The sequence below is a fragment of the Pelobates fuscus genome, chromosome 8 (assembly GCF_036172605.1).
Source record: "Pelobates fuscus isolate aPelFus1 chromosome 8, aPelFus1.pri, whole genome shotgun sequence".
Classification (NCBI taxonomy): Eukaryota; Metazoa; Chordata; class Amphibia; order Anura; family Pelobatidae; genus Pelobates; species Pelobates fuscus.
In genome coordinates this window covers 692,448-711,374 of record NC_086324.1, presented here as the reverse complement: position 1 = coordinate 711,374, position 18,927 = coordinate 692,448, and the positions used below count along the sequence as shown (strand labels likewise).

The window sequence follows — 18,927 nt, the reverse complement described above, 5'->3', positions numbered from 1 at the left end:
TAACTGAACCTGGCCATCAGCAGTAAAGGAGATAGAAGCTTGTAGACGGGAGAGAACATCGGCACCTAACAGGTTAATGGGGCAGGTGGAGGAAACAACAAAACATTTGAGGATGTCAGAGCCCATCCTTAGGAGCTTGGTCAGTGGGTTGTTACGAGAAGTACCATCAACACCAACACATGAAACATCAATGTTAGAGAGGAAAGAGTCAGGCAGATCTTGTTCTCTGAGAACACTGCGGGCTGCGCCTGTGTCAACTAGATGTCCCTCAATGGGTAGGATGTCCCTCAATGGGTAGGACCACGGTAGCTAGGGGCAACCCTTTATCCTTGATCATCAACAGCTTCTTCTCATCCTTAGCAATATCGGTCTACAAGATATTGCTTTCTCCTGGTGCTCCTCCTACCTCTCCCAGCACTCTTTCAGTGTTTCTTCTCTGGCTCTGCTTCTTCTCCCCAACTCCTCTCTGTTGGTGTCCCTCAAGGTTCAGTCCTTGGTCCCCTACTGTTCTCCATCTATACTGCCTCCCTTGGTAAACTCATTAGCTCCTTTGGCTTCCAATATCATTGGACTAGTGTCTCTGACTGCCTCTCTGCTGTTTCTAACTGGATGGCTGCCCACTTCCTTAAACTAAACTTGACCAAAACTGAAATTCTGGTCTTTCCTCCCTCAAGTGTTGTTACTCCTGTGTCTGTCTCCCTCCAAGTCAATGGTGCTACCATCAGCTCCACCACGCAGGCTCATTGCCTAGGTGTTCTCTTTGACTCCGACCTCTCCTTCAAGCCTCATGTTCACTCCATCTCCAAATCCTGTCATTTCCATCTCAAAAACATTGCGCGCATCCGCCCCTACTTAACGCCAGATGCGACTAAGGTGTTGGTCCATTCCACTGTACTTTCTCGCCTTGACTACTGTAATCTGCTTCTCAGTGGTCTTACGTGCTCCCAACTTGCGCCGTTACAGTCCATAATGAATGCGGCGGCGAGGCTCATCTTCCTGTCCGCCCTCACCTCCCATGCCTCACCCTTCTGTCAGTCCCTACATTGGCTTCCTATAAAATATAGAGCTCAATTTAAAATTCTGATTCTTCCTTTCAAATGTCTACATAATGCTGCTCCCACCTATCTATCCTCCCTTATACACAAGTATGTCCCGTCTAGGCCCTTACGATCTGCTGAAGACTTACGTCTATCTTCTGTCCGTACTCCCACCTCTGATGCTCGCCTTCAAGACTTCTCGAGGGCTGCACCGTTCCTGTGGCACTCGCTTCCCTCCTCCGTTAGATGCTCACCCAGTCTCCACTCCTCCAAAAAATCATTAAAAACCCACTTCTTCATAAAAGCGTATCAATTAAACTCTTAATAGCTCCCAACTGATTCCTCTTCTGCAACTGTCACTAGTCTAATACTATCCTTACCTTTTGTGCCATTTTACCCCACTCCCTCTAGCATGTAAACTCATTGAGCAGGGCCCTCAACCCCTCTGTTCCTGTGTGTCCAACTTGTCTGGTTACAACTACATGTCTGTTCGTCCACCCATTGTAAAGCGCTGCGGAATTTGACGACGCTCTATAAATAATATAATAATAATAATAATAATAATCCCATGTAGACACTGCCATGACAGGGGTGTTGGACACAGGTTTGCCAGTTACCTATTGTAAAAGATCTAGGTGGGCCTGGTCAGCAGGGCCGGATTAAGAGCCCAGTGGGCCTGGTGCTGACAATTATGATGGGCCTAATTACAGAATCTTATCAACCAAAAACATTAAAACAGTCATACCTCCCAAGCGTCATGTATCTGATGGAGATGGCGCTGGAGGGAAACTCATAGGATGCAGCTATAAGAAAACACATACTCTATGCTAATTTCTCTCTAATTTATGCTTTCATCTTTCAAGTAAATCCATACCCTCTAACAGCAGTGTCCAGTGAAGCAGGAAGTCAATGGGCGGGGTAAAAGGGTGTGCCACTGGCGCAAATCACGTGACCAGACCTGCCAAAAGGGGTGAACATGCCCAAAAAGGGGGCATGTTTGTCCAAAGAATTGGAAGGTCAGCCTGGCATGAATGCATGCCAACCTGCAGGCTGTCCAACTAAGGCCATACAATGCAGGCAGCACCCTGAGCTTGACATAAATGTGTCTAATGATGCACTCACTCATGCTTTCTAAGGACTGTCCCCTAGCACTCGCTGGTCCACTAATCTCCTTACCTTCTTACTAGCAGGCAGAAGTTCCTGATATATAGTCTGAGACAGAGAAAAGGTGTATGTAGTGAGTGTAGATGAAAGGGGACATGCCACAGTGTTAGAGAGACCAACGTCTGTATTACCTAAACTAATTGTATTGTCAGCCAGTCCACACAAGTTTTGTTCCCATACATCCCTCTTAAGCTTCCAAACTTAAAGGGACACTATAGTCACCAGAACAACCACAGCTTATTGTATTTGTTCTGGTAAGTAGAATTATTCCATTCAGGCTTTTTGGAGTAAACACTGTCTTTTCAGAGAAAATAACACCACTGGCTGCTCCTTAGATGGCTGTTAGAGGTGCTTCCTGGGGCAGTACTGCCTAGTGTGCAGCACTGCCATTCAGTGTCTCCACCCTCTGCACGCAGACACTGAACTTTCCTCATAGAGATGTATTGATTCAATTTATCTTTATGAGGAGATGCTGATTGGCCAGGGCTATGTTGGACTTGTGCTGGCTCTGCCCCTGATCTGCATAGTTGACAGTCTCAGCCAATCCTATGGGGAAGTATTGTAATTTGCTCAGACCACCACTTCTGATGAAGCAGCTGCAGACTTGAAAACAAGTAATATTTTACTATATTTAGGGAGGCAAGAAGGGGCGAGGGTGCTGGTTTTAACATAATAGGGTCAGAAATACATGATTGTGTTCCTGACCCTATAGTGCTCCTTTAAGCAAGAGTATGTGAAGAGTAGTTAAGGTTGCCACCTTTCTTGGAAAAAAAATACCAGCCTTAATCATTTGTATAATTAATTAGTTATGCGTGACATCACATGATGTAAATCACAAGGAGTGACATCAGAGAAAATTCTGTAAATCACCAACAAACTACTCACAGTTTGATTCTGCTGTATAGATGGATTGCTCCCAGTGTCTCCCTGTCTCCCAGTGTTTCAGTCTCGCAAGTCACCCAGTGTCTCAGTGTCCCTATGTATCACAGTGTCAGTGTCCCCATGTCGTCGAGTCCCCTAGTCTCCCAGTGTCTCAGTGTCCCCATTTCTCCCAGTGTCCCAATGTCTCAGTGTGTCCCCATGTCACTAGACTACTGGGGACACAGTGAGACATGGGGACACTGAGAGACCCGGGGACACAGAGACATGGGGACACTGCGAGACATGGGGACATTGAGACATTTTTGGAAACTGGGAGAAATGGGGACACTGAGACACTAGGGACACAGACACTGGGAGACATGGGGACACTGAAACATTTGGGGACACTAAGACACTAGGGACACAGAGACATGGGAACACAGACACTGGGACACTGGGGACACTGGCTGGGAGACAGACACTTGCGGACACTGGGAGACATGGGGACAGTTGTGGACATAAACATGGGGACACTGGGACATATAGGGACACATGGGGTCACTAGGCACACTGAGAGACATGGGACACAGACACTGGGAGACTTAGGGGCACTGAGACACTAGGGACACTGGCTGGGGGACATGGGGACACTGGGAGACATGGGGACATAGTGTCTCTGTGTCCCAATGTCTCAGTGTCTCCCAATGTCCCTATGTCTTACAGCGTCCCCATGTGTCTCAGCATCCCCATGTGTCCCAGTATCCCCTAGTGTCTCGGTGTCCCCATGTTTTCTAGTGTCCCCAAGTGTCTCAGTGTTCCCAGGTCTCCCAGTGTCTGTGTCCCCATGTACCCTAGTGTCTCAGTGTCCCCTAGTGTCTGTCCCCCATATGTCCCCTAGTGTCTCAGTGTCCCCATGTTTTCCAGTGTCCCCAAGTGTCTCAGTGTTCCCAGGTCTCCCGGTGTCTGTGTCCCAATGTGTCTGTTTCTCCATGTGTCCCCTAGTGTCTGTGTCCCCATGTGTCCCTTAGTGTCTGTGTCCCCTAATGTTTCAGTGTCCCCTAGTGTCTCAGTGTCCCCGCTGCCTTTCCCCCCATCCCTCACTTACCTGAGCTGTAGAGCTGCTGTCTGGACTTTCTGTGCTGTGTTGCTGCTCCTCCATGGGTCAGTGAGTAGAGAGAGGCAGGGAGGGATATGCTGTAACTTCCTATCCCTGCCTCGCTCCACACACAGTGACCCCAACTGGCCAGTGCTGGTATTGCAGAGTAATCTCCATTTATTCTGAGAAAAATACCTGCATTTGTATTGCCAGTGGGCCTGGGCCTGGAGCTGCAGCTCCATCAGCCCCTATGTTAATCCAGCCCTGCTGGTCAGGGCCAGTGTAGTGGCGGGAGGGAGCTGCAGATGTGGAGTAACCTTGCTGTTGTGCCAGACGCACAGGATGGTTAATGTTGGGTTGAGGGCGATTAGGTTGCTGATAACCATCTGTATCATGGCCATCAGAGGGATAATCAGCAAACCCATGAGGAGTAGGTTGACTGTCAATGGATTAAGGTGAATAAACAGTCTGAAGGAAGCCCTGTGGAGTGTAGGCAGCTTGAGGCTGGGCTTGGGTCACTGCAGAGGGGTGGGAATACATAGGATAGGCTGCCCCGGGATTAGGAGGTCTGATGGCCTGTTGTTGAGGCCTATACACCCTAGGGTGGGGGCAATCCTTTCGAAAATGGTCAGCCTGGCCACAATTATAACAGGCTCTGGTTTGAGATCTTGGAGCTTGGGACACAGGGTGTCTCTGTGCCGTAGGCACTGGAAACCCAGGAGGTGCTGGGGCAGGTTTGATGGCAGGATTATAAAAGGAAAACATCAGGGGAGCCCCCTTCTTGGCCTGAGGTAACAATGCTGACTCTAGACCTTTTGCAACCAAGAGAAGTGTATCCAAGGGAATAATCCTGTATTCTGGGCGTGATAGGGTTAAGCCCTTTCTGATGGGTTCCTTTAAGCCTACAACAAAGGCAGCTGACAGCATCTGGGTATGTGCTTTATTGTAAATGCTGAAACCCAAATCATAGAAAGTCTGTGTTAACCTCGAGTGATATTTTTCCACAGACTCAATTTTATCCTGAACAATATCATTAATGCAAGTAGCTTGGTCAGCCAGTTTATCCTGTGCCCAAGCACGAAGTTGCTCACAGAATGTTATGCCCGACTGGAAATCAATATCAGTAAGGAGATGGGCATCATCAAAGCTCCTTTTTTATAATAGGCCAATATGCATCACCGGCTTTGATTTCACAGAGGCTAGATAAGTCAGGCCAGGTAGCTGAATATGTTTTACGGATCTGGGCAATCCTGATGAAGAAGGGCATAGGCTGTTTCTCTGGGTCTGGGAGGGACGTTACTAGAGTTGCTGCTTCGGATGGGTTGAAAGTAACATACATCAGAGGGGCTCCATCTGGTGGGACGCCGGGATGACTTGTTGGGGCAGGGAGCGGTTGGGGGGTATTGTTAGGGACTCGTGGTGAACCCAACCCTGACTGTTATCCGAGGGAGCAGTGGAACGGTAATCCATGATAACTGGGTACATCTGGTGAATTCGGGGCTTGTGCCGCTGGAGTGCCGGAATCAGGAGAACCAGCAGGGGCAATTTGGAGTGTAGCCAGTTGGGATGTGGTAGGGTGATAGCCTGAGGCTGCGGGTGAAGCAGGCTGGTGTGGGTCCGACACAACGTCGGCTGAACCAACCGTCATGATGGGATAGCTGGGGGCCGCCATGATGGGGGCGGGGACGGAAGAGGAAGCGGTAGGAAAGATGCTGGGAGGGGAGGTGACGACCATGATGGGAGACGGAACATCAGGGGAAACATAGGCGGAAGGGGCGGGAGCAAAGAGCGAAGGGGATGACGCATGGAGGTGGGGGGAGGGAATGGAGAGAGTGACGGCGGGAGGTGGGGCAGGGGCGGGAATGGAAGGAGGAGAAGCGGAGGCGGGTATGGAGGGCAGAGCAAGAGCTGTGACAGGAGGAGGGGCAGGGACGGATATAGGAGGAAGAGTGGAAAACGGGAACGAAAGGGAAAATAGGGGCAGGTACGGGAGGTGGAGCAGAGACTGGGGCGGGAAGTGGAACTGAGGCAGGAATCGAAGGAGGGGTGGAGGGAAGAGGAGTACAGGGGTGGGAGGGGGAACAGGGACTGTGTGACGAAACCAACCTCGCCACTGGGCATTGGAGAAGCCTGTTTGCCCGCCTCCTACCTGCTGACTATGGCCCCTTGAAAATTGGTACGTTTAGAGAACTATATTTGGGCATATTGTATTTTATTGTGCGACTGCTGGCCCTTTAAGCACAGTGAATGGTATTTTATTGTACTGCTGCTGGCCCTTTAAGAACTGTCTGGGGACATATTGAGACTTTGGGTAACAATACCCTTTAAGACTATGGCCCCTGAAAAGTATGAACTTTTATTGTGTGTGTATGGCCCTTTAAGAACCGTCTGGGGACATATTGTGACTTTGCTGAACAATGCCCCTTTAAGACTATGTCCCCAGACCTGTAAAATAACTTGCCCCTGGCTTTCTCCCACTTGGTTCAGTAAATAGGGCTTACTGAACCAAGTACCACACAGGCGGACCACCCAGAAGTTAAAGTGTGCAGGCAATTTACCTCCCAGGCTGTGAGGTTACTGCAGGTTAATTGCACGTGGCGGCGGCCATCTTTGTTCAGTCGAACGCGGTCAGCGGTGTATGCTAAAGATTCTGTGGAACTAAAATCGGCTACACATTCTGCCGAACACCGCTGACCCTTACCTTCTTCCATACTGAACTTGCAGCTCCAGAGACTAAGTCCCGTTCGAAATGGGACTTAGTCGTTTTTTCGCATGAAATTGACCGACCGCACAGCCCAAATCTATGGAACTGTTTTGGGCAGGAAAATGTGCTTGCGGTCGGTCATAAAGGGACCTCCAGCTAACTTTTGATCCGCTGGAGGGATTTGGCTGAATTTTGGAAGGGTGTATGTTTAAAGTGTGCTGATTCTAAATATACGGTTTTAAAGTTATAGCACATGTATAACAACTGTATTTTCCCTGGCTGTAATAATTATGTTAACTGGTTATCTGAGGGGAGGGAACTTGTGGGTTGTAACCGTTATGCTATTGGCTGTTTTACCCCGCCCCTGTGGGGGGTCTTTTATGTGTAAGATGGAAATAAAAGCAGACTGGGTGTGCTAGCACCTCAGTTCATCTTGTACCTTCATGAAGTTTCGGCTCATGTTTGGGGGATTGGAAAACTACACTCTGGGGATTGCTATAATCACTATACTCCCCAGGGAGTTCCTGTGCCTGCTCTCTGGAATTCGGAGAGGTCCATCTACTGGAAGCTAGACCCTGGTCTTGGGTCCAGAGTGGGTAGCGTGGCGAGACCCCAACCAAGCTGCGGCGGTTCGTGGGAGTCTACAGTGGTTATGGTGTCTGGTGGAGTGCTTGGAGACCTCGGAAAGCACTAGGAGCATCCGTCAGCGGAGGGTACCCGGTCGGGGTGCCAGCGGTTCCGTTACAGACTGGGTAATAATACGAGCCATCAACTCCAAGGACAGGATACAACGGGGTGGGCTGCGTTGAGGGGGTGTCAATTAGAGTATGTGAGAGGGTATGTTTGGCAGTGGACGTGGAGGTGGGGTTACTGTCATCGTTATGTCGGACACCATCATAGGGCGGTGGCCGGGAACATCGGGAGTTGAATCAACAGTACAAACATTTTCATGATACACATAAACTTTCTGTCCAGCAAGTTCCAGTTCCTCCTCAAACCAACCCTCTCATTTAAGGCCTCTTGCCACACGATACCAAGCCTCTGCAGCCTTAGTCAACCCGTTATCGAGTAGCAATTAGAGTTGAGCGAACCCGAACTGAAAAGTTCGGGTTCGTACCAAACATTAAGTTTTTTGGACGCCGGACCCGAATACGGACATATCACTGTAACAAGCGTTTGACTCATGTGCCCTTAGAAGCCATCACAGCCATGCCATTAGTATTAATAAATTATGCCCCTACTCGCTATACCGCGTGTAGGGGCGTGTCTATTAAACAGTGAGCAGCCTGAGTCAAATTACACAGCGTGGGAAAATTCCAAAGAACTTTCCCACGCTGTGTAAAATGACACAGAGCACTCTGATTGGTGGATTTCCGTCCAGTCATCTGAGGGACCTGAACCAACACATCATGTATCGGCACTTCAGGATGGAAGGCATCCATCTTCTATGCGACCTCCTCTGCGTGGGAGACTGGTTCTCCCGATTTGATCTCAAGGACGCATGCCTCACTGCCGGTCACTCAAAAATATCATCCTTTTCTCCAATTCCATTGGCTACAAGACATTTGGCAGTTCACCTACCTCGCCTTCGGCCTTTGGGGTTTCACCAAGTTGATGAAACTAGTTATGGCTCTACTCTGCTCGCAAGGAATTGAATCCATCATTTACTTGGACGATATTCTAATCATGGCGCAAGATCGGCAGACTCTTCGTCACCAAGCGGACATGACCTCCGCACTACTCCAAAATCTAGGACTTATAATATATTTTCAAAACTCTGCTCTAAAACCCTCACAAACAGTGCAATTTCTTGGATTTTAGATAGACTCCATACAAGCTATCCTGCAACTACCTTCATCCAAGATCAGAGCCATAAAAAAGGACATTGGGAAACTATTGTCCTCTCAAAACATTCACCTACGAGATCTCGCACACATGATCGGTCTCCTCTCGGCTTCTATACAAGCTATCTTTCTGGGACCACTGCATTATCGAGCAACGCTTGAAGACTTTTTACCTACATCGATCCACCTCATACGACCAACTAATTTATTTAACAAACAAAGTACGGCTGGAACTGCATTGGTGGCTCCACAACATGGACGCTTGGAACGGAAAAGCCATGTTCGGCTCCCAACCAGATTTTATTCTGCAGTCAGATGCCAGTCTTCTGGGAGGGGGAGCAACATGCTCCGAAATTTCAACTGGAGGTCTTTGGTCCCCTGTGGAACAAACACTCCATATCAACTGTTTGGAGCTTATCGCAGGCTCCTTTGTGATTCACAGCTTCCACAAAAGACATGTACAAGTGCACCGAGGAACCTGTCCATTCATGCAGAATACCTTCCAGGTCCCGACAATCTAGTCACTGGTTCTCCCGACATTGGAGGGATGCAAACAACTGGCAATTGAATCCACAGATCTTCCACAACATTCATCTATTACGTGGACCACTCAACATGGATCTCTTTGTGTCTCATCTGAATCATCAGATGGTCGCCTACTTCAGCTGGCAACCAGAACCACTCTCCCTGGCGGTAGATGCATTTCTCCAAATCTGGCCGATGATAGGGGCATAAGCTTTTCCCCCTTCTCCATGATCTCACATACTCTCCACCTTCTATTAGTTCAGGGTGTCCAGATAGTTCTAATAATGTCATTATGACAAGCACAGTCATGGTTCCCAACACTCCAGTAGACCTCCCTCTGCTGTTTCATCCACTCGCTCTTCAGGGTCATCTATGGCTCATAGCCTGTACCATTTCAGGGGATCCTGCCATGTCTCAGGACTTTCGAACACGGCTCAATCACTCTTATGGGACTCGACAAGCCTAGATCTCTGCTTGGCAGATTTGGGTCTGCTGGTGTGTGGGAAGGAACACTGATCCAGTTTCAGCATCTCTCGCACACATTTGAATGTCCTCTCATCCCTGTATGATCAAGGCAAATCCAAATTTGAGCTTTCGATTTCCACTCTTACTTTTGCCCCGGACGGGGTACACTTTACCATTATGAGACGTACTAAAGTTAATTCGTCATCAGTTTTCTATCACAATTTTCCAGATAGACCTTCCCTCTGCGTGGGTCGATGCGTTTGCCAATACATCTCTCTTATGACTCCACTCAGAGCACCCTCGGGGTCCTCTATTCGTGTCATATATCCAACCTCATAAACATAGAAACATAGAATGTGACGGCAGATAAGAACCATTCGGCCCATCTAGTCTGCCCAATTTTCTAAATACTTTCATTAGTCCCTGGCCTTATCTTATAGTTAGTATAGCCTTATGCCTATCCCACGCATGCTTAAACTCCTTTACTGTGTTAACCTCTACCACTTCAGCTGGAAGGCTATTCCATGCATCGACTACCCTCTCAGTAACGTAATACTTCCTGATATTATTTTTAAACCTTTGTCCCTCTAATTTAAGACTATGTCCTCTTGTTGTGGTAGTTTTTCTTCTTTTAAATATAGTCTCCTCCTTTACTGTGTTGATTCCCTTTATGTATTTAAACCAGTCTCCTGCCTGACTATTGCCCATTGGATTACGTGGCTACTCAATCTAGCAGGGATTGACTCCTCTTTTGGTGCTCCTTCAGTCAGAGGTGCGGCTACATCTTCTGCCTTGGGCGCAAGAGGTTCTCTGACCGACATCTTATCCTCAGCAGATCTAGGGAAGCTACTTTCCGGACATTCTATTTCAGACCTGTATCCCATGCTCCTCTATCTATGATTTTTCAGCTTTAAAACAGCAAATATGAAGGATTATTCTAGTTTAGTGACCGAATAATCTAAATTTTATTAAAGACAGGAGGCAAATATTTTCCCTCCCTTCTGCTCTTCTCACCCTAAGCTATTTGTTTCTGAACCACTTTAACACATTTGTATACAGATTTATATTTGTCCTGTTGCATTTTAAACCATTTATGACACAAGACCTTATATTGTTACCTATAGCCAACCTTGCCTGTTTAAATCTACCTATTTGGTTTAATTAGAGTACGAATATATTAGTCTTACCTATTTAAATCTATTTTGATTTCTTCGTATATTAGTACATTAGCTATGTTATACTAACATAGGCGTTAGCTCAATCAGGATATTATATCTAACCTACGAACTAGGACATTGTATTGGTTTTTCTTGTACCAATAAACCATCCTTTCACAATGTCTCTTCTTCTGTCCAGTGTGCAAATCCATCCACTGTATTACATGGATTCCTCTTCGGTTCATAGTTTACCTGGTTGACTATTCGACTGCATTTACCTGTTGTTTCCCGTTATCGTTTACATGGTTGACTCTACTGTGATTCAGAAGCATCAAGAAAGAGGAGTTGGGAGGAGCCTGATTACAATACATACTACTGCCATGCTCTCTGATTGGTTGATTTTTATTTATCTATTGTTAACTGTTTCTTTGCTGCTGGAGGTTTCAGTAAAGAAAGATAAGCAAATATTCGCCTCCTGTCTTTAATAAAATTTAGATTATTCGGTCACTAAGATAGAATATTTCCTAATTATACCTGTTTCTGGAAGGTATTTAGAGAGCATGTCTAAATACAAAGAATTATAGAAACAAAGGAGCAAGTCTGATTTAACAGACAGCAGCTTCCAGGAGCTCTGTGCTGCCATGTTGGCCCGTGCCAATGTGATATTAGGTATATTAGATATTAGGGGTATAATCCTGTGACACCTAGCTCTAAGATGGGGTTGGCCTATGATAGCTGCTCCAGATCTGCAGATGAAGTCTCTGAATGCTGCAGATCCTGTTTGAAGGCGCCCGGCACACAGCCTCCCCTGAACGGGACGCCATGGCAAGATAAGTCATCACTGTAGCAGACTTTATTCCCTTGTGTTCGGTTGTCCGTGCCCCCTTGTTCGTCTCCTGAATGACAGATGTGTGGTCCCCCTTGCTATACTTTAGCATACACCAATATCCCCTGGATGTTAACCACAAATTAACAACTGGACTGTAGCGAAAGCCACTTCGCCACTGTGGTTTGGAGGGGGCTGCTTGCCCGCCTCTTACCCTGTGACTACGGTCCCTGGGCGATTTGGCCCTTTATGCACGGTATTTGGGCATACTGTGGGTTATTGGGCTGCCCCAGGATTATGGGCCCTCTCATCAGCCCATACGAAACTTAAACCCCATGGCGTTTGAACTGTGTTTGTGGCATCTAAACGCTGTTTGGATATGTTGAGCGCTCAGATCCAAGCCATCTGGGGATGGGTTGAATGTGGGGGTTCTGTTTAGTATAACAGGAGTTATGTATTTTTATGTCTTTTGGTGGTTGCTGGTAACATGTGCTTAATGGAGGCTGTGTTTGTCCCTGGATATAATTAAATCAGCTTCTCCATTGTCTCCAGGATAGAGGATTCTGGGGAACTAGTTTGAGCTTCTAAAAACCATGCTTCCAGAAGGTCAAATGCACATTTGTACTAACTTTTGAACCCCTGGTCCAATTCGTATGATTTTTGAGTATGTTGTTCCCCCGAATGGATTGATTGTGAATATGTATTTTTATGCGAATGTGATGTATATTTTGGGAGTTATGAATGTTGTGTAAAAACTGTATTTTCCCTACCTATGATAACTGTATTTTCCTGTGTGTACAAATAATTAGTTTACAGGTAGAGGGGAGGGCTATGTGTGGGATGTAACTATTGTGTGATTGGTTAATGTACGTTACTGTGTGTGTCCCTCCCCTTCATGGGAGCACCTAATAAAAAGGGCTGCAAGCTAGCAGCCAGAGAGTTCTATTTTTACCCTCAACTTGAGTCCTGTCTCTTATTGGGGGAATCTGCTACAAGGGATTGCTATGCTAGGCATATTCCCTTGCTATAATCACTGAGCTCTTGTAAGAGCTTGTTTCTGCTTCGTTCTGAAGGGAGATAGCTGCAGCCTGCGGTGCTTATGGTGTCTGGTGGAGTGCTTGGAGTCCTCTGGAAGCGCTAGGAGCATCTTTCAACGGAGGTACCCAGTCGGGGTGCCAGTGGATCCGTTACATTGACACATTAGCTTGAGTGCTTTTCCTGGGTGGCCGCCATTCGTATAATTGAACACACATAGTCCAGTGCATGGCGGCCATTTTGTCTCCCGAACGCAGGCAGCGGTACTTGGTCGTCGAACGCTTAGAACTATTTTCGGCCATGCGCGTCCCGTGTGCCTGGTCGTAGTTCAAATTACTGCCCGTTCAACTTCCTCACCATCTAGATCGGGAGATATGATCTACTGCCTGGGGGGAGCATTCGCTCTATAACAGCCAGGGGGAGCGTTTGTCGATATTCGCACAGGAACCCCCAAAAGCCAACCAGCCATCCTGCCCAATCTTCTGGAACTATTTTGGGCTATAACTCATTGCCAGTCGGTCAAAACTTTACTCAAATAGCAATTCAGATCTACCGAAACAATCTGAGCGCTTTGTGGACATGTTGGGCGCTCAGTTCAGAGCTATTCGGGGATATGATTTTTCTAGGGTTGCTGTATTTTCGGGGTATTGTAAAATATGTGTGTAAGTTTCTGTATTTGAGTTATCCTAATTTGAGCTCAGTTATCTCTCAAACACAAAGGCTCTTGGAAACAAAACCCCTGTGCTCTTGATGTGAACACCCCATGCTAGGGGCCAGTGAATCACACCTGTGTTTGGCAGAATACTCCTGGGGAGGAGGTGGGCTATTTACTTGGCAGTATCTTGTTCCTGATTTCTATTATTGGTGATCCAGCGAAGGAAAGTCCTAGTCAGGACTAGGGCTCCGCTAATGTCACAAGATGAACCAAATCCATTTTATATAAAATGGAAACACATAACACAACATAGTTTGTAATATTCTACTGTTCCATATCACTCCTTCTACCAGTGGGTATTTTAATGGGCCTACACAAAGCATCAAAAAGCTGACTGCTGAGTCCATGCGTGGAGCTTTCACACACTGACAGGACAGGAGCTTTCACACACTGTCAGGACAGGAGTTCTCGCACACTGTCAGGATAGGAGCTCTCGCACACTCACAGGACAGGAGCTCTCGCACACTGACAGGATAGGAGCTCTCGCACACTGACAGGATAGGAACTCTCGCACACTGACAGGATAGGAACTCTCGCACACTGACAGGATAGGAGCTCTCGCACACTGACAGGACAGGAGCTCTCGCACACTGACAGGATAGGAGCTCTCGCACACTGACAGGATAGGAGCTCTCGCACACTGACAGGATAGGAGCTCTCGCACACTGTGTGGATAGTCAGTGAGTGGATGTGAATACAGGGGTGTGTTTGTGTGGATAGTCAGTGAGTGGGTGTGAATAGAGGGGTGTGTTTGTGTGGATAGTCAGTGAGTGGATGTGGATACAGGGGTGTGTTTGTGTGGATAGTCAGTGAGTGGCTGTGAATACAGGGGTGTGTTTGTGTGGATAGTCAGTGAGTGGATGTGGATACAGGGGTGTGTTTGTGTGGATAGTCAGTGAGTGGATGTGAATAGAGGGGTGTGTTTGTGTGTTTGTGTGGATAGTCAGTGAGTGGATGTGAATAGAGGGGTGTGTCTGTGTGGATAGTCAGTGAGTGGATGTGAATAGAGGGGTGTGTCTGTGTGGATAGTCAGTGAGTGGGTGTGAATAGAGGGGTGTGTTTGTGTGGATAGTCAGTGAGTGGATGTGGATACAGGGGTGTGTTTGTGTGGATAGTCAGTGAGTGGATGTGGATACAGGGGTGTGTCTGTGTGGATAGTCAGTGAGTGGATGTGAATAGAGGGGTGTGTCTGTGTGGATAGTCAGTGAGTGGATGTGAATAGAGGGGTGTGGATAGTCAGTGAGTGGATGTGAATAGAGGGGTGTGTCTGTGTGGATAGTCAGTGAGTGGGTGTGAATAGAGGGGTGTGTTTGTGTGGATAGTCAGTGAGTGGATGTGGATACAGGGGTGTGTTTGTGTGGATAGTCAGTGAGTGGATGTGGATACAGGGGTGTGTTTGTGTGGATAGTCAGTGAGTGGATGTGGATACAGGGGTGTGTTTGTGTGGATAGTCAGTGAGTGGGTGTGGATACAGGGGTGTGTTTGTGTGGATAGTCAGTGAGTGGATGTGGATACAGGGGTGTGTTTGTGTGGATAGTCAGTGAGTGGATGTGGATACAGGAGTGTGTTTGTGTGGATAGTCAGTGAGCGGATGTGAATAGAGGGGTGTGTTTGTGTGGATAGTCAGTGAGTGGGTGTGAATAGAGGGGTGTGTCTGTGTGGATAGTCAGTGAGTGGATATGGATACAGGAGTGTGTTTGTGTGGATAGTCAGTGAGTGGATGTGAATACAGGGGTGTGTTTGTGTGGATAGTCAGTGAGTGGATATGGATACAGGGGTGTGTTTGTGTGGATAGTCAGTGAGTGGATATGGATACAGGGGTGTGTTTGTGTGGATAGTCAGTGAGTGGATGTGGATACAGGGGTGTGTTTGTGTGGATAGTCAGTGAGTGGATGTGAATACAGGAGTGTGTTTGTGTGGATAGTCAGTGAGTGGATGTGAATAGAGGGGTGTGTCTGTGTGGATAGTCAGTGAGTGGATGTGAATAGAGGGGTGTGTCTGTGTGGATAGTCAGTGAGTGGATGTGAATACAGGGGTGTGTCTGTGTGGATAGTCAGTGAGTGGATGTGGATACAGGGGTGTGTTTGTGTGGATAGTCAGTGAGTGGATGTGGATACAGGGGTGTGTTTGTGTGGATAGTCAGTGAGTGGATGTGGATACAGGGGTGTGTTTGTGTGGATAGTCAGTGGGTGGGTGTGGATACAGGGGTGTGTTTGTGTGGATAGTCAGTGAGTGGATGTGGATACAGGGGTGTGTTTGTGTGGATAGTCAGTGAGTGGATGTGGATACAGGAGTGTGTTTGTGTGGATAGTCAGTGAGTGGATGTGAATAGAGGGGTGTGTTTGTGTGGATAGTCAGTGAGTGGGTGTGAATAGAGGGGTGTGTCTGTGTGGATAGTCAGTGAGTGGATATGGATACAGGAGTGTGTTTGTGTGGATAGTCAGTGAGTGGATGTGAATACAGGGGTGTGTTTGTGTGGATAGTCAGTGAGTGGATATGGATACAGGGGTGTGTTTGTGTGGATAGTCAGTGAGTGGATGTGGATACAGGGGTGTGTTTGTGTGGATAGTCAGTGAGTGGATGTGGATACAGGGGTGTGTTTGTGTGGATAGTCAGTGAGTGCATGTGAATACAGGAGTGTGTTTGTGTGGATAGTCAGTGAGTGGATGTGAATAGAGGGGTGTGTCTGTGTGGATAGTCAGTGAGTGGATGTGAATACAGGGGTGTGTCTGTGTGGATAGTCAGTGAGTGGATGTGAATACAGGGGTGTGTCTGTGTGGATAGTCAGTGAGTGGATGTGAATACAGGGGTGTGTTTGTGTGGATAGTCAGTGAGTGGATGTGGATACAGGGGTGTGTTTGTGTGGATAGTCAGTGAGTGGATGTGGATACAGGGGTGTGTTTGTGTGGATAGTCAGTGAGTGGATGTGGATACAGGGGTGTGTTTGTGTGGATAGTCAGTGAGTGGATGTGAATAGAGGGGTGTGTCTGTGTGGATAGTCAGTGAGTGTATGTGAATAGAGGGGTGTGTCTGTGTGGATAGTCAGTGAGTGTATGTGAATACAGGGGTGTGTTTGTGTGGATAGTCAGTGAGCGGATGAGAATACAGGGGTGTGTTTGTGTGGATAGTCAGTGAGTGGATGTGAATACAGGGGTGTGTTTGGGTGGATAGTCAGTGAGTGGATGTGGATACAGGGGTGTGTTTGTGTGGATAGTCAGTGAGTGGATGTGGATACAGGGGTGTGTTTGTGTGGATAGTCAGTGAGTGGATGTGAATAGAGGGGTGTGTCTGTGTGGATAGTCAGTGAGTGTATGTGAATAGAGGGGTGTGTCTGTGTGAATAGTCAGTGAGTGTATGTGAATACAGGGGTGCGTTTGTGTGGATAGTCAGTGAGTGGATGTGGATACAGGGGTGTGTTTGTGTGGATAGTCAGTGAGTGGATGTGGATACAGGGGTGTGTTTGTGTGGATAGTCAGTGAGTGGATGTGGATACAGGGGTGTGTTTGTGTGGATAGTCAGTGAGTGGATGTGAATACAGGGGTGTGTTTGTGTGGATAGTCAGTGAGTGGATGTGGATACAGGGGTGTGTTTGTGTGGATAGTCAGTGAGTGGATGTGGATACAGGGGTGTGTTTGTGTGGATAGTCAGTGAGTGGATGTGAATACAAGGGTGTGTTTGTGTGTATAGACAGTGAGTGCATGTGAATACAGGAGTGTGTTTGTGTGGATAGTCAGTGAGTGGATGTGGATACAGGGGTGTGTTTGTGTGGATAGTCAGTGAGTGGATGTGAATACAGGGGTGTGTTTGTGTGGATAGTCAGTGAGTGGATGTGGATACAGGGGTGTGTTTGTGTGGATAGTCAGTGAGTGGATGTGGATACAGGGGTGTGTTTGTGTGGATAGTCAGTGAGTGGATGTGGATACAGGGGTGTGTTTGTGTGGATAGTCAGTGAGTGGATGTGAATAGAGTGTTGTGTCCTGTGTGCAACCGATTCTCTGCAAGCATTTGCAAAACATCCCATAGCAATAAGCCCAACCCTCAGGTGAGAGCTGTCACACGAGGAAGTGCTTGCTTCCTCTATCTGTCCAAGTACTTGTACTTATGTGCTTGCTGGTCAGCTGACCTCTAATCAGCTCGACCAGGCTGTAAAACGTTAACAGAAACAATGCAGTGTAAGGAAGCACACAATTCAGAACAGATATTATGACAGAGATTAGTGGTAAAATTGCTCAGTAAAGTGTGATAAAACTGTAATAAGATTGTAAGACTTTTATTATTTGCAGCACCCTTGCAGACTCTCTCTGTCTTTACCTCAGATTTGCAGCTAGATGATTGGACAAAGTTAGGGGTATGTCATATACGGTTACTATATAACGATTCAGGTATTAAATCATTTCCTGACTTGGTTAAAGAATATTCTCTACCACCCAGGGAATTATTTACATACTTACGTATTAGGAACATTTTGCAAGTAAATAATATCCAAAAAATTCAGCAACTAACACCATTCGCTTTAAAGTGCACAGGGAGACTAGCTAATATTAAAGCCTTGTCCTTCTGTTACAATACTCTTCTGACACAAGAGGAACCTAAGAAACAGGAATATGCTCTAAAATGGGAAAGAGATTTGAAGGAATCATTTTCGTTAGCAAGTTGGTTTCAGGCATTAAGGATAACCAAAGGAGTTTCCAGTAGTCTTGATCATTGGGAAGCCTATTGTAAGATTATTATGCGATGGTACTGGGTGCCAGCTAAATTAGCACATATTTATTAAGGGGACGAGCAATTTATGTTGGAGATGTTTAAAACATGAGGGGTCTCTATTACATATTTTTGGGCTGTGCTCTAGTATTAGTAAATTATGGGAGGAAATCGATACATTTCTTAGGGTAGCATTGAAGGTTAATATTCCATTCAGATCAGAGTGTTTTTTACTTCATATATTTCCCACACAGCTTCGGGAAGAAAAAAATATGATTATCCATTGTTTAACAGCAACAAAGATTTCAATAGCTCACAAATGGAAAAATAGACAAGCACCAACAATAGCAGAGGCTTTGTGTAGATTTGATTCCTTTAGCATATATGAAAAAATGGCAAGCCGATTAAAGGGTAGAGAAGATCTATATAAGCGAAGATGGCATCAGTGGCTGGTAATAAGAGATCAATATGCATCATTGTTAAATATTGTCAAATAGACCGTACCTTATCTTTTGTTGTACCTTATTTTTTTGTTGTTCCTTTCTTCTCTTCTTTTTTTTTTTTTTTTTTTTTGGGGGGGGGGGGGGGAGTGCATTACATTTAGAAGTATGGAAAAAGGAGAAAGGAGAAAGGTATACGAATATAGTAAGAGGTTGATATTACTATTGCATATGGGCGGTATTAAATGTTAAGCATGTTTCCCATTTCCCCCTGTTTTTTCGTTCTGTATCCCAGTTTGATGCTTCAGGGTCATATGATATGACCATTGTTATCAACATAAAAATAAAAAATAACAT

General features: G+C 46.5%; 1 protein-coding gene across 1 annotated transcript in view; it reads left to right on the top strand.

The window, feature by feature from the left end:
• Positions 1-18,927, top strand: part of GPR39 (G protein-coupled receptor 39) — a 233,928-nt gene that overhangs the window by 214,270 nt on the left and 731 nt on the right. The window lies entirely within an intron of this gene.